This window comes from Cebidichthys violaceus, unplaced genomic scaffold (assembly GCF_023349555.1).
Source record: "Cebidichthys violaceus isolate CVI_PGR_0920_01 unplaced genomic scaffold, fCebVio1.0.p SCAF_5, whole genome shotgun sequence".
Lineage (NCBI taxonomy): Eukaryota > Metazoa > Chordata > Actinopteri > Perciformes > Stichaeidae > Cebidichthys > Cebidichthys violaceus.
The window spans coordinates 3,153,031-3,165,837 of record NW_027176705.1 but is presented as its reverse complement, the minus strand read 5'-3'; the positions used below and the strand labels follow the sequence as shown (position 1 = coordinate 3,165,837).

At 40.6% G+C, this 12,807-nt stretch overlaps 1 protein-coding gene across 1 annotated transcript in view; it reads right to left on the bottom strand.

Annotated features, from left to right (window-relative positions):
* Positions 1-12,807, bottom strand: part of cd276 (CD276 molecule) — a 64,764-nt gene that overhangs the window by 24,099 nt on the left and 27,858 nt on the right. The window lies entirely within an intron of this gene.

The following is a 12,807-nucleotide window of genomic DNA, read 5'->3' as shown; positions in this document are numbered from 1 at the left end:
GCACTGGAAAGAGGAAATGATGAAGCATCTGTAAGGACTTGGCATCAGCTATACAGACAGGCTACAATACAGGCCAGCCGAGATTAAGGGCAAACAGAGGCGTCCTTTTGGAGGTGATCAATTCTCAAATGGAAATCCAGTCCATCTGATGCTGAGAAGCAAATGTACCTGATTGTTCCACGAAACAGAATTAATGAAAGGCCATAGAAGGGAGGAAGAGGAGGAACATGCACTTACCAATGATAGAAAATGTCAGTTCAGCATTTATGCTGCTGTTGTTTTGGATGGCAATGCCAAGCTGTCTGTTCTGGTCTGTCCACCACTTAGGTCCAGACTAATATATCTCAACTACTATTAGATGGATTGCCATGAAACTACTGTACAGATATTTCCATGTTCCCCAAAATTTGAAGTCTAATGACTTTGATTATCCCCTGACTTTTCTTCCAGCCCCAACGTGAGGTTCATTTTTGTTGTTTTGAGTGAAATGTCTCAATAACTAAAGGGTGCTCCGATTGCTCGACCACCGATTTCATCGGACGATTTTCCCTTTTGATCTGTAGTGAATTTATGAACTATAAGACCTTTGTAAAGGCTGAGCTTACAGGGTTTAATGACCCCACCTTTCCGGTTTTACGAGCATCTACATTCCTGAGGGACACAGAGACATTAAACAACTCAAAGAAACTTGATGCAAAATAACATGTACCTTAATTGATATGCTAGTCCAAGTCTTAGTAAATCCTTCCATTTTATATATATTTATCTACCTCAGAGAAACAGACTCTTAACTGCTCTGTTTGCATTTATTCTAATCTTGTTCTGTAGTCAAACACAACTCATCTTACATTACTGACTCACTATAGTGTGTCTTTATACAGTAATTATGCAAGCTTGAAGTTGTGTTATGATAACAATGCATATCTGTGTTTTGGAATTGTTTAATTGAGTTTGTCTTTAATTAATCAGGTTTTTTTCAGTGATTTATATGAAACAGTTTACTACCGTTCTGCAGCTGAGATAGCCCAGCGTTCAAATATGAAATAATTAAATAGACTTTAAGTAACTAGTATTAATTCTGTAAAATAAGGTGAAATGAAATAATCAAGATAGTTGTAAGGACGGGAGTGGTTTGCTGTTCCCACTCTTCTTTCTCAGAAAAAGTCAGAAGAAACCTTGTTCTTTTCGACTCCGGACTTTGGCGCTGAAGGGTGATCTCTGAACCCTAATTGATTAATATAAAATTTTGAAGTTTTCCCTATTATTCCAAAATTGAATGATGTCCTAAATTTAATCTTATGTTAAATTTGATTAGTCAAACCAATAGTGTCTTATTGTGGAAGCTGAGTACCATCATTCTTTTTGTACAAATTTAAGGGTTTATGACTAATACTTGAGTTATTAATAATCATAACTCATTTTGATATTAATTAATTATATTTATAAAAACTGCTACAAGTAATACGACTACAGATCGCTGGTCTCTATAAAGGTGATCAGAAAGGTCGATCAGATGACGCAAAACACTCGAGAAAATGTCTCTATGCACCGCTAAAATGGCATCACTTAGTAAGTTGCCTCTCTAAATAGTCAGTAAATAGATATTTATCAATTCAAGATCCTTTCTTATATCTTAATCGACCACCTTATTTCTGATTGCAGCACTCTTAACAACCCCCCTAAACTGTAATCATTTTGGTGATTCCTCAACTTTTCATCAAGCATCATCATCAAAATTGTAAATTGTCCAGTACTTTGTTTTATGATCAAATAGTTGCCAAACTAATGACATTCCCATCAGCCTCAGCTATGCATGGTGTTCAGTGACAATTAGCAAATGTTAGCAAGCGAAAAAGCTTAATTAAGATAGTTGACATAGTTAATATTATACCTGCCTAACATTAGCATGTTAGCATGATGCCATTAGTATTTAGCCCAAAGCACAGCTGTGCTTAAGTACTGCCCCACAGAGCTGCCAGCATGGCTGATTCTCATTCTTGTTATTACTACTTGGTTAAATGGCAGCAACAGATTCAAAAGAATGCCTCCAATATTATATAGAGACAATTGATGCGGAGACAGATACTTACATGTTATACATTTCAAACAATTATTATAATCTTGATTGACTTTACTAACCATATATACAGTATATCTATTTTGAAAGAGACTCTCAATACACAATACAAAAAGCACTATAAAGACTCTCTGGTACTGTTGCAAAGCAGAATAAACAACCAAATGTCACAGAGAAAGGATAAAATCTGGAAAGTCAATCTTGTCATTTTGATGAAGCTGCGTATGCCTCCCCAGGCTAGTCATGACTGATGATGCAGTGGCTCGCTGTCCACCGAGCCCTTCACTCTGTTATATTTAAAGAATGACCATCTGAGAGCCACTTTGTACTAACAGCAAAACCACAAAACATGTATGAAAGAGGAATAATCACACACAAGCTGCTCACCTCAGAAAAATAACAAATGTGTCAATCTCTTTGTGACGAGTAAAGAAGACGCTGCGCTCTTTGTTTCCATCGTCTTTCTCACTCTCTTTTTATTCTCACACCTTCCCACCACACTCTCCCTCCCTCAAGGCAGGCTGATAAAGACAAATGCCATAGTCGGCTATCATTGCTACGCCGGGGCCCAAAGGGCTGCAGGATCATATTTTTCTTTTTCTCTTGTTTGATGATGTGATTTTGTTTTCTTCAGAAATAGATTTGTCTCTAATGGCTCTGTTTACCTATCCTTTCTCTCCCCTTTTCCCTATTCCCTCTGTGCAAAGGTAAGGATGGAGTGCTTTGGGCTGCACTGTCACATTACCAAGAGTCTGCAGATTTCAGAGCTGCACCACACGGGCCAAACTTCACTACACACACGTTTTCTTCCTAACGCTGAATGTGTAGCACACATCAGAATACACATCAAAGTGTGTCTATAACGAGCCAACATGATATGACAGGGAATGACAAACGCTCACCAGGGTTCCTGTCTGTATTAACTTCCACTTTTGCTGATGTCAACACTCAATGTCAGTTGACTAGTAAACATAAAATGGATAAGGGCTCAAGTATGTATGAACCATGTCAGTGTCGATAAAATGACACGACATTTTTCATTTTTTGCCGTATAATTTAGTACCACACGAAAGCTTGACATTCTGCACATTTTAGCACATTCAAACCGTGTGCCTCATTTATGAATTGAGTTTATATGATATTCTATATGTTTGATGTGTGTGTGTGTCAGTAAAACTGCACTTGGTAACATTTACATGTCAGCACTGTCTGCAGCCACATGCAGTGGTTAGAGTTTGCTGCCACTACTTCCCATGAATCCTTCCCCATAGACATATTGTCACATCACAAATCAACAGTGATTATTTTTCATAGGTATATTAATCAATTTTGGTCATGCAAAATGTCACAAATAACATTGTAAAGGTCACATCTGTCTCATACATTACTGATCCAGTAGGTGGACACAATTACAGGATCACCTTCACGATATATTGCAAATGCAATATAGTAGTCCACTTAAAATCAAATTTTCAGAAGTTCAGATTTTATTGAAACTGGGTCTGCGAGGCATCGAGTCAACACTATGGCAGTTCCAGAGGCTATAAAATGGTTCTGTTGTATTATGTTCTATTATATTGTACACATAATGTGATTTGTTTTTGTGGCCATCCCTTGCAGTTATTTTGTTGTTGAGGTCTATCAGACGTATATATAAATATGATATATTATGAAAAGGTACAACTGGTAGCTACAAATGCACCTTCAATTAATGTTTGCAACATGTTTTACAGGTTATATCGACCACACCTGGGGCGCATCCTCTACTGTTACTTCTTATAGGTGGTGCTTCGCCGTAGGTGTTTTGTGTATCATAGGAGGCCACAGTAGACTGCTAAGGTAAAAATAGATATTTAATGGGGGCAGGCAAGAGTATGATAAAACACCAGCTCCATATGGAGCCTCTAACACAGGGCACATCACCAGTGAGAAATGAGGCTCCCTTAGTCTCTGGAAGACACTATAGGGGGACTCGCAAGGGGCCAGCTTAGGTATTGTTTGGGCATCAGTGAATGTGAAAGCCAAGATTTGCAGGCATTTTTACAAGCCTGAGTGTTTTCTCTCCAGCACCTTTGGTGGAATAAAGTGCTCCTAAGACTCCCTTGCCTGTCATCTTGGTTCTGCAACGTGAAGACGGTGGAGATCAAAGCTGCTTTCCCTCCAACTGTCAGGCCAGTTTTACCTGCCGAGAAGAAACCTAGCCTCGTAAGTTGTGACCAAAGGAGAATAATGTCCCTTGACAGAAGGATGGCTTCGGGCTAAAAAGAGCCTCAAGGCTCATTGTAGACAAGCTGGAGGGATGAGGAAGAGCAGAGGAAGAGTCAATTAGGTTTTTCTTTCATTGTCAGGATGAACAACCTGACCTTATTCTGCCTGGTTGTGAAAATAGAGGAAAAGAGAGAGGGGGGGGGGGGGGGGGGGGGACCAGTAGAGGAGTGTTGATCAGAGAAGAACGAGGTGGACCACGGGCTAGCCCAGGGGTTGAGCAGCAACAGGGCCCAGCCCTGCTGGAGGGCCTATACAGCCCTGGAGACCAGAGGCACAGCCAGGCTCAGCACTCAAAACAGGCTTATATATCTCTCTAACAATGAGTCACATGGCAGAGATAAAGACATTCATTCAGACAATACAGTAAGACTGGGAAGAAACAGTAAAGTGAAAGAGATATAAAACTCAGTGAGACAAAACAGGAGCTCACACTTAAATCACATTCACCCAACTCTGGCGAGGTGATTGATGCATACTACCTCAGCGAGTGCAAGTAGGCTCGCCGACGGTGGAGATCTAAACTTCTTTATTCAGTTTCTGTGTAGCGCCGTCAATCTCGCAGGAAAGAGATTGGCAGAAACAATAACAACGGAGCTAATGGAAAGAAGATGGCCTCTGTGTCAGAGGACACGGATTAGTCAGAATGGAAAACATGAGCATGAATATTAGGCTTACATTGAACGAATGACTTTGAATTTGTTTCAGCTTCAGTTTCAATTACAAGCCTTTATTATCATCCTTAAAAGGTGTCCATCAAAACCTCGGAATCCTGCCCATTCACTCCCAGTATGAAAAGCATGTGAGCACACAGGCACACCAACTGTTATTGCAATATTTCTAGGAAAGACCTCTCCTCTCTGGGAGAGGACAAGAAGCTCACTTATTGAGGCAAAACTTGGCAAACTGAGATGGATGGCGACAGGTTTTTGTCCCGTCACCATCTTTGCTCTGAGCTTTCTCTCCTCTTTTTGCATTTCAATAAATTGCTTTTCAGGGAGATGCTACCTCACCGTCTTATTGGCATGCAGGAAGGCAATGCGCTCGTCTCTAGGACGACCTAGCGCCCATTTACTTACACAATTTGTCTGACATTATTGCCCTTCCCTTGACGCCATGGGCTCGTGGCAAACACGAGTGTATGATGTGCAGACGTGCACATTAAAACAGAGTAATGGCTCTGCATTTATAGGAATAAAGTTTCTAACAGCCCTCTTTTTTTTCTCAGCGGGAGAACTATAAAAGCCATCTGGTGGTGGTGGGGGAAGTGGTGGGGGGCGAGCGGGAGAGTAAGGAGGATGAGTTAGTGAGTCAGTGAAGGTTGGAGAGATGGGGTAAGCGGGTGAGTGACCAAGCGACCCAAGAAAGGGGGAAAAACAAGCGGTTGAATGAGTTTTGGGTTGTGGGTTTGCAAGCAAGCAGGCATTGAGCTGGTAACTACGTGAATGCTGGACCGGGCTGGAATCACAATTAGGTTTTGTGGTATTAGGTCACTCTCAACTCCAAAGCTGTCTCTCAGCAGACATGTCAGACTGCTACTGACCTTTCCTCGGTGGAAAGTTGGCTCACAGTCCAGAGGTACTCCGCCTATAGAGCAGTGCTATGGATCTAATCTTTAAGCTTTAATCTGATCGATCTAGGTGAATATTCCCTGCCATCCAACGGTCAGACACTACTGAGAAGCTACAATGAATGAAGCACAGAGTCGGACTGAGCTCGAGTTAAAATTGACCCCTCGCTAAGCCGCGTGCCGCTACTCCGGTCAAGGTGGCAGAGCGACCGTGCACTTACTGCACTCCCTTAATACATACCATCTAATATCTAGAAAAATGAAAAAGCTATTTAGTAAAGAAGCAGACACAAGGGTCTACAATATGCGTTTGAAGGATATCTTCAGGATGTGAAATTGATAAAGCAGCGAAAACAGGTTCAAAAGATCACAGTGTAAAAGTGAACCACCACATCACCTGGCAATCGAGACAAAAGACAATGCAGTTAAGGAACAACACTGTTCCTGGAAAACCAGGTTGGAGTATCTCTTTAAGATGGACCACTGATGACTTTAAGCACTACTTGTGCACATTGGGCTACCCTTTATTTATATTAGTAAACCATGTGTGCATTTTTATACACACATACATCACATTATTTAAAACGTACATGCTCACAGAGAGATATGTGACTGACATTACCAATTCACGACAAAAAATGTCATAGTGCCTTAAATACAAATGAGTGAAACTGAATCATTGAAGTAATCTCAATAACTGCCAGGAAGCTTTTTGTGTATTCCTACAGTATACAACAAGAGCGACGCATGACAGTCAGTGATTTGTCTGGGAGGGCGAAGCTAGCTCACAGGTATATTTAAAAGGAATGATTTCAAGTCTTACTCAGATATGCCAGGGGCAAGGTTAGAGGGAGTTTTCTCATCTTTACAGTTGAAGGTAATCCCATACCCAGTAGACTGGCTAATTAACTGAATATACAGCTCAGAGCCAACTGCATGGTTGTCGTGTTAGCAAGGCAGAGGCTACGTTACAGGCAGAGAGGTGTGAGAATGTGTAATAGCTCTGTGCTGGGATATATAAACAATGGCCTGAGGTAGCGGTGGGCAGTACAACCAGAATAAAACTTCACGGTGGATATACGAGGCCTGATGTGGATCTGGCTACAGCTTTTGTTCTGGTGCAGAATGGATATGAAATGTCACATCAAATTACACCTCGAGCTTCAGCTTACTGCATGTTAACCAGTGGGCATACGCTTCCCCTTTACTCTAAAACAAACGCACACTTGCATGCTAAGAAACGGGCGGGTGAAGAAATGGAGTCAGACAGCTCAATAGAGACAGGAGCAAACCATGTGGAAACATGTCAGCAAGTGTGAGCAATGTTTGAAAATGTGCTCCAGCTCTTGCACAAGTAGCACTGGCAACACTGGCAACGCATTGTTGACAGAGTCCCTGTCCTAATGATGGGACAAGTCAGACGTGGAAGGACATGGTGAAAACACAGGATCCATGGGATGTAAAGCAGAGTCGGAAACATTTCACCCAAAACAAAATCCTGGAATTGTGCTGCAGCTGTTCTGAGGAAGTGAAGCGAACATAACACACACGCACACTCACACACACACACACAGCTGTGGAGTGTAATAACCTCTTAATTTCCACCAGGTATGAAACTCTCCTCCACAACTGCTGTAAACTATATTAACAGTTAATTGATCATAACTTCAGGTAATACATTGTCACTATACCAGTGTGTCCTGAATTTGAATCTCATTCGATTGAAATTATAAGAGAAAAATATATACCATCAATATTGACAATATACTGTGACGTAAATTTCATGTCATGCTGCCAAGTGCTGCTCTGGGAGAAGAATGAAAGTGGGCGACAATATCGTCTCACATCCGGTCTTCCCACCTCATCTTACACTGGCCAGGGCTAGCTCTCTCTCAACATCTCCCATGTCCCTCCCAGCCCCACTGGGGCCTCAATTAAAAACTCCTCTGATGTCTAGTAACTGACAGAGACTCCATCACTTCCACACACCCCTCTCCACTGAGAGTGGCATTAAGATGTTGGAGGCAGAGTGGACTATTGATTTTCTTTGGGGTTGTTTTTTTTCTGGTTGCTCCATTTCTTCACTTGGCCATCTTTGCAAAGCAGGCGGAACTTGGGTAGAATACTCGGTTTACAACATTGTGTTGTGTCTAAATTTTTAATTAGCTTTAAAGCAAAGAGCTGCCTGTGAGATGCTGAGGATGTGTAGGAGAGAATCACTAGTGACAGCTATCAGTACCAAAACAGACTATCTGGCTAGTTGATAATGCCAAGTAGAGGAGCTGAGAGAGCAGAGGGACAAGGACAAATAGCTATGAAAGGATTAAAGAGCCATTTAAAACAAAGTGTATGCATTGATCCTGCTAAAAAAAACGAAAACTTAATTCTTCAACTGAGCTACATCTAGGTCCTCTTAAGGCAGGATTAATTATTTTTCTAGCCCCGTGGGGCATTACAATAAGCTGTAAACACAACATTGACTTATTATCATCTAAACAAGCTGTTATGACAAACGGCTACCTAACGCTTATATGAGCATTCACTTGCAGCTGTGTTTTTGTAAATGTAAGTTCAATATTCAATCTCCTTGTAGTTCTGTTTTGGTCTCCACCAACTCCTGGGAGAAACGTCTTGTTCCTCAGCTGATCATTGTTCACCAGCTACTTGGCGTGCATTGTGCTCTGCCTTTTTGCTTAAAACAGCTGCTTGCTGCTGCTGCTGCTGGAAACAACACAGATGAAAGCGGGGAGACTCCACCAAACAATAAAATTGTGGGCCATAAAACCAAAACAATGAGCTGAAAGTTGCTAAAATTCCACGTAGAGCTGGGGGAAACTACATAGTGAGGTAATAATTCTCTGTGGGTTTGTTACAACGAGCAACTCCTTTCACATAACATTCATTAATTCAATCTATTTTCATTAACAAAAATATGAATTGTGCAGCTTGAAACTGGGATCCTGTTCCTATTTTGTTATTTTATCAGTGGGTATTCACATGCTGATTGTGGGAAATGACTTTAAGAAATAAAGTGCAGAGCTAAAAGCATAACCAGGGCTCATTACACATAGAATACTTCAATGACACATAAAGACGAGAAAATAATATTTAGTCCCTATACAAGAGAGCCACACTAACATGGTAGATGAGCCACAACATTGCACTCATTCCAATGGCTCATTGCACCAAGTACAAACTGCAGCTTGAAACTCTCTGCAGCCAGTCTGTGAAGTGCACACCTATTGCTGAAACAACCCCTGTGTTACATCAGTATAGTGCAAAGTGGGTAAAAAATATCACCCACCATATGAACTAAAACATGACACTTGAACCATCCATTTAAGTGTTCATTGAAGTCAGGAACACACCGACTAGTTGCACTAGCTTTTGTTATAGAGTTTCCTGTTTGCTTTTTGTCTCTTTAGATTGCTATGAATCTGTAATGGGACAATTAAACAGCATCAACACTTACTCCTTGTATCAAATGTGCTCAGTCTAGTTATAAAATTGCCATCAAATTATCATCTTGCAATTTTTTTTTACATCCATTGTTGATTATGCCTGATGTGGCCCGGGAAAGGGAAGTTTGGGGTCCCCTGCTGAAGCTGTTGCCCCCGCGACCCGATCACGGATAAGCGGACGAAGATGAATGAATGAATGTTGATTATGCCTGATTTAAATGATCGATGTTTCTTTATGAGTAAACAAAGCCATAGTTCAAATCCACAGGAACAGTTGCTGCTCACATGATAACATCTGAATACAAAATGACCGGATATAAGATTAACCCTATATCACAAAGCCGTGCAGGTTCTATCAAAACATTAAAGAACTGCCTGGACGCCTTCAAAGAGCGCAAGTTCTTAGTATGCTTCTCCCTCTGCAGTATTACTGGGAGAATATATAATGACAGATTTTTTAAAAGACATATCTCTGTATGTCTTTGCCTTGGGCTCTCATTATAAAACAGCGTTTCTCATTTTCCTCCGCTGCAGTCTTTGGTGGTTACTGGAGAGACAGATGAATATTCTCAAAGCACTCAAGCTGGACAAAGCTCAGATTTTGGAGAAGGTCAGCTCATCCCTGTTAGCCATTCATCTCAAGAACAAACCTCTCCACATCATTTCACTATAATTTGCTTAGTTTAAATGCAAATAAATAAAAAGACTGATGAAACCACACAGCTGTTGTCTTCAGGGAGGTCAGAGGTCTGATTTAGCTATTGACTAACACCCCTAACAGCGTTATTATTAACCACACTGCTGTCCTTGGTGAGACCCACCCTGTGAAGAATTCAAGTGCTTGGATTGGTCAGGAGTCCATGTTCACCGAGGTAGCGGTAAGCCAATTTGTTCAGGTGCCATGCCCTGACCAATGGGCTATCCTGACCGTAACTACGATGCTTAACCTGAACCAATCGGCTCTGCCTGACCCAGCTACATAGGGCGGGTCTTGCCAAGAAATGCAGTGGGATTCATAATATCCCCTAACACTCTTGGTGCTAGCAGGGATACAGTGTCTTATTTGAGGCCAGGGCAGTCTAATTAGTGCCCATCTAGCTGGAAGGGAATAACGTTGCCTTGTTTCACATTTACATAATATGAAACAATATCTCAAATAAATGACTGCAATCCAGAAGCTAGCACTTGGATCTTTTGTGATATAAAATGATAAAAAGGAGACATTTTAAAGATGTTAACACTTTTAAATGCTGAAACATTTTTCCATTTTTCATCATGGGCTCAGCTGCATCAATACCTACAGCTCCTTTTAGAATATATGGTAATTTATTGAGTTTAAATTATAAAAAGTTTCTTCACTCAATTTGGATAGAATGTGTTTGACGTTCTTGTAAAATACCTTGTAACCTAAAACCACCACTTAAACCTATAAAAGTATGATTATTTATTGCAGAAATTACATTAAAATATAACATTCATGGCACATTTACATTCATTTTTTATTGCAGTCATTTTACAAAAGCAAAAAAGCTACTCAGAGCTGTGCTTTGACAGGTCTTTTAGAAGAGTCATTAACAATGCCTTTAAGCTGTTCCAAAATCACTGTCAAGTACAGCTTCTCATGGCTTATTGCTTAAATATACTTTGTCTCCTTCCAGCACTTTCAAAATATGATATCTTGGACAGACTGAAAAAATGACTTTGTAAATCTCTCTCTCAGTGGAATATAGCTAATCGCAGTCTCACAACTTGTGCGTAGCTAAGTAATTTAGCCTGAGAAAATGCTCAGCTGCTGGCTGAGAAAGGAGTCAGGGACAATATGTTCATACCAATGTCCCACAAGGGTAGCACTTCCCACAAAACTAATACATTATTGCTAAAACAAGGCTAGCTAATGCACAAATGAGGACGTTTATTCTCTCATTCCACATAAGATATCTACACTCAGGGCTTAGAGCAATTCTAGTTCTGAAAAAGACTAAAGGGAGAGACAAAACAAAAGATTAAACCCTATATTGCCAAACTTTTAAGCATCTTAAAATAATCAAAGTGTCAACAAATGAATAATAATTGCTGCTAGCCTTGAATAGATAAATACAGAACAAAATAAGGAAAAGGAAAGAGGAAGAGAGAAAGAGAGAGAGAGAGAGAGAGAGAGAGAGAGAGAGAGAGAGAGAGAGAGAGAGAGAGAGAGAGAGAGAGAGAGAGAGAGGCAAGGAAAAGTGAAACTGATGGGAAAATTAGATACTTTTCTGGTTTTTGAAAGTTTACATGGCAGAAAACAATTTACAAGGCTGCAGGCGACTGTTTAGCTGTCCTTGAGTTAGGCATTAACCCCTAAAACTCTCCTGTGGAGCTGCTCAGTAACTGACAGAACAGGTTTGAGGTTGCTCCCAGGTGTGAGGGAATGTGATCCAGGCCACCACTATAAACAGCATGCATGCTAAGCAAGCGTTTTCTGGAGAAACAAAAACAGAAAATGACTCTTTCACTCTTTCACTCGTTCCATGACTTTGAGACAGTTTGCTTCCAACAGAACAATGGGATGCATGGGTAACCACAGTCACAGGTTTACAAACAGCCCACTATAACGTTGGTGCAGGGCTTGATTATAATTACATGCAAACCAACAGAGTGTAATAGTGAGCAGTACACTTTACAAAATATTCCCAATTCCGCTACTACTACTACTACTTCAAAAACAACGAGAAGCTCATAAGTCAAATGTATTATATGTGACGGCTAATGTGTCAGATACAGACACATACAGAATGGGAGATCCTGACACTATTGCTATTTTGTTGTTTGCACAATAGGCCTCGATAGCCCCCGTGGTGAGGAAAGGACAAAGACACCTTGAAGCAACTGTAAAAAGGAGTCTGCCCTCTTTTCCTCCCTTTTTATCACGCTTTGACACCATTATGATGCACACATCTGCCGTCTTTGAAGCTGCCTGCCCCATGCTTTGAAACGTATGATGAATAACAAGAAAATACTGGGAGAAACATTATTTAGGACATTCTTGTAAATCAATGGCAGATTTACAATGTACAGGATTACAACTTGAATCCTATTTTACTCTGTAACCTTGACAGCTTCTTTCCCTGCTTTGGAGTACCAGCACTAATTCTTCTCGTGGCACACAATACAAAACAGGACACACTTACTTTCATCTCTGGATGCAAGTCATCACTCTGCTGAAGCAGCACATATTTCAAAACTATAACCAGTTACATCATCGCGCCCACAATGTCATCACTCTATGTCACGTGGCTTTATGGAGATGAGGTGAAATATTGAATTTCAAGGACATCGGTCTGTCTGCATATGTCATTTAGCAGCCTGCAACAACTCATTCAATATGTGGGATGTCAAATATTATAATAGAGATATTTCACTGAAAAATTATTTTTGTTTGAGTATACAGTATAATT